The sequence below is a fragment of the Tenrec ecaudatus genome, chromosome 7, assembly GCF_050624435.1.
Source record: "Tenrec ecaudatus isolate mTenEca1 chromosome 7, mTenEca1.hap1, whole genome shotgun sequence".
Classification (NCBI taxonomy): domain Eukaryota; kingdom Metazoa; phylum Chordata; class Mammalia; order Afrosoricida; family Tenrecidae; genus Tenrec; species Tenrec ecaudatus.
The window spans coordinates 17,544,607-17,548,421 of record NC_134536.1 but is presented as its reverse complement, the minus strand read 5'-3'; the positions used below and the strand labels follow the sequence as shown (position 1 = coordinate 17,548,421).

At 47.1% G+C, this 3,815-nt stretch overlaps 1 pseudogene; it reads left to right on the top strand.

Annotated features, from left to right (window-relative positions):
* Positions 1 to 2,213: 2,213 nt before the first annotated feature.
* Positions 2,214 to 3,094, top strand: LOC142452647 (GTP-binding nuclear protein Ran-like; annotated as a pseudogene).
* Positions 3,095 to 3,815: the final 721 nt, after the last annotated feature.

Here is a 3,815-nt window from a genome sequence, read left to right as displayed (position 1 = left end):
GCTTTCCATACTGTGAGACAATCAACTCTTGTTCTTTAAAAGACACCCACTCATGGCATCTGTCTGAAGATAGATGACTCTATGTGGGACGGAATGTGCCCAAAACTGAGCAGGAGAAAAAGTCATTGGAGAGCTGAATGGGTTGCTAGGGTCTGGGGTCAGAGACCACATCGGTTTTGTGGTGTATTAAATCTTAGACCAGCCCCACACCCGACAGGTACCTCATTCTTTGTATGTCACGGGCCCACAAAAAGAAGATACATGTGCTCATCACAGCCAAGCGCTCACAGGAAACAAATGTGGAAGGGGGGGGTAGTTTTCAAAATAAAAGTACAATGTGCATGGTGTGTGCATAAGAATCTGGTGGGGTTTAGGAGAGGAGATGGGTCAGTCAGGGTGCGATGTAGTGTCGATGAAGAACACAGCTTTCCCCCAGATCCTGGATGCTTCCTCCCCCAACTGCCATGATCCGAATTCTACCTTGCAAGGCTGGATAGCGCAGAGGTTGTACACTGGTGCATATGGGAGCTGGAGGCAGAGGGAATCCAGGGTGGACGATACCTTCAGGACCAGGGGTGTGAGGGGCGATACTGGGAGGGTAGAGGGTGAGTGGGTTGGAAAGGGGGAACTGATTACAAGGATCCACATGTGACCTCCTCCCTGGGAGAGGGACGGCAGAGAAGTGGGGGAAGGGAGACTCCAGATAGGGCAAGATATGACAAAATAACAATCTGTGGATTATCAAGGGCTCATGGGGGAGGGGGGAACGGGGAGGGAGGGGAAAAAAAGAGGACCTGATGCAAAGGGCTTAAATGGAGAGCAAATGCTTTGAGAATGATTGGGGCAGGGAATGTATGGATGTGCTTTATACAATTGATGTATGTATATATATGGATTGTGATAAGAGTTGTATGAGCCCCTAATAAAATGTTTTTTTAAAAAAAGAATCTGGTAGGGGAGGGAGAGACAAGCCAACAAACACGAACGTCTAGTCTCCCGGACGACTTCCTTCATCCATGCCTTGAGTGGGGGCTAGTACCAATTCGGGGGCAGATGGAGAGGGCCGGAGACAGCACCTATGGTAGTGCTCTCGGTGGAGAGTCTGGATGCGCACTCCCGTGAGCTACCCCTAACACCCTTGCTGTGGAGTCCATTCTGTCGTCTCATGTGTTACAGAGCAGAACTGTTCCCTGAACCAAAAAACACTCACCACCATGGAGTTGGTGCAGACCCATAGAGACCTTATAGGACAGGGTAGAACTGCCCCTGTGGGCTTCCGGGGCTAGGTCTTTACAGCAGTGGTTCTCAACCTTCCTAATGCCACGACCCTTTAATACAGTTCCTCATGTTGTAGTGACCCATATGTGGGCGTATCTGCAGTGACCCGTATGTGGGCGTATCTGCATGTGGGTGGACCCACCTGGAGATGGATAGAGGAGCAGTGTCTCAGTTCCTATGACCATCAGAAATATGGTCTTAGGAGACCCTGTGAAAGGGTTATTCGACCCCAAATGGGTCGAGACCTGCAGGTTGAGAACCGCTGCTTTACAGGATATGTTAGGCTCGGTGGTCCACAGGCACAAACCAGTGATGCACGTATGTGTTGAATATAGAAAGAGATTTATATCAAGAAATGGCTTACCATATATACTTGTGTGTAAGCTGAGTTTTTCAGCACATTTTTATTGTCGTTTTTGTGGTAAAATTAGGGGCTTCAGCCGATATTGGGGTCAGCTTATACTTGAGTATATACAGTATATAGCTGTAGAAATAGGTAAATCCAATCTGGTACAAGTCAGGTTACCCCTGACATGTGAAAGCTAGAGAGCAAGGGGTACAGGCTGGTAGGCGCAGAAGTCTGAAGTTGGCCAAATGTATCCACCATCAGTCATCAACTGCTGACTCCTGGGATCTGTAGACCATGCAACTGGAAGCAGATCGTGAAACCAGACATAAGATCCAGACCCAGCAGAACCCAAAAGGCCAGAGATAATTTGACCCTGCACAAAGGCTTATGACACCAAAGAGGTGTTACCAAGCTGCAGTGCCATTGAAAGATTCAGCTCTGCCCCTTCCCTGACCCAGAAGTGTTTAGTTAACATCATCCCTAATGATCACACAAGAGTAGCAAGCTTCCTCTAACCCCTGAGGAGTGGCTGGTGGTTTTGAACCACTAATCTTTCCGTTAATAGTTCAACATGTAGATGTGGCCCGGAGATGCTTCTGGAAGATCCATCACGATGGCCGCCCAAGGAGAACCCCAAGTCCAGTTCAAACTCGTACTGGTGGGTGATGGTGGTACTGGAAAAATGACATTTGTGAAACGTCACCTGACTGGTGAATTTGAGAAGAAGTATGTAGCTACCTTAGGTGTTGAGGTCCATCCCCTTGTGTTCCATACTAACAGAGGACCTATCAAATTCAACGTGTGGGATACAGCTGTTCAAGAACAATTTGGAGGACTGAGTGATGGCCGTTATATTCAAGCCCAGTGTGCCATTATAATGTTCGAGATAACCTCAAGGGTTACTTACAAGAATGTGCCTAACTGGCACAGGGATCTGGTTTGAGTGTGCGAAAACATACCCATCGTGCTGTGTGGCAACAAAGTGGATATTAAGGACAGGAAAGTTAAGGCAAAATCCATCATCTTCCACCAAAAGAAGAACCTTCAGTACTATGACATTTCTGCCAAAAGCAACTACAACTTTGAAAAGCCCTTCCTTTGGCTTGCTAGAAAACTCATTGGCGATCCTAACTTGGAGTTTGTTGCCATGTGCTCTGGCCCCACCAGAGGTTGTTATATGGACCCAGCTTTGGCAGCCCAGTATGAGCATGATTCAGAGGTTGCGCAGACAACCGCTCTCCCGGATGAAGATGATGACCTGTGAGAGAACGAAGCTGGAGCCCAGCGTCAGAAGTCTAGTTTTATAGGCAACTGTCCTGTGACGTCAGTGGTGCAGCGTGTTTGCCACTCTTATTACAGAGCTCAGCAGAATGTGCTCATCTTTGGGATGCTGAAGGAGATGAATGGGCTTCGGAGTGAGTGTGGCAGGTAAAAACCTTTTCTTTTTTTTTTTTTTTTTTGAACCCACATATCTAGCTGTTTGGGAACGCATTTTTCTTTCTTGAAATTCAACTACAAGACTGCTACAGTCACATCACAATATTCAGTGGTGATGTTTTGTTTGTTAACTGTCATTCCCATTCCTTTTCATGAGAATAAAGTTGTATTTCAAGTATCTATATCAGAACTGCTCCATGTGGTGTGTGTGTGTGGTGTGTGTGTGGTGTGTGTGTGTGTGTGTTTATTGTTTGCTGTAATCTTTATGGAAGCAGATTTCCGGGCTTTTCCTCCACCGAGCCACTGGTGGGCTCAAGCCTACCCCTTCAGTAGCCACGTGTGGACTATGAGTGTCCCCAGAGACCTGCCAATAACTACAGAGTTGAATGATTTACAACCAAAGCAGGCCCGGGGAGACTATGTGGAGAGAAAAAGAAAGGGAGGAAAGAGAGAAGAAACCTAAGAAACCACCCTTAAAAGTGAGACACTGATTTTAATCACTGGTTGATGGTTGGATGGACTTGCCTTGGGAATGCCTCTCCAGGCAAGTGTGCTTTGGAGCTGCGTCAGCCTATCAGGTTGAATTACTCACTGGCTGAGCATTGACCATAGATGTTTCTTGGAAGTAGCCATCACCAGTGATTACCCTGAAATGTTCTAATAAGCCAGGGACACATCACTGTGAAAGTAGACAGCGTAATCTGTTGCTGGGGCCAGTGCTTTCCAAGCCAATCATTCAGTGCCTTGGATC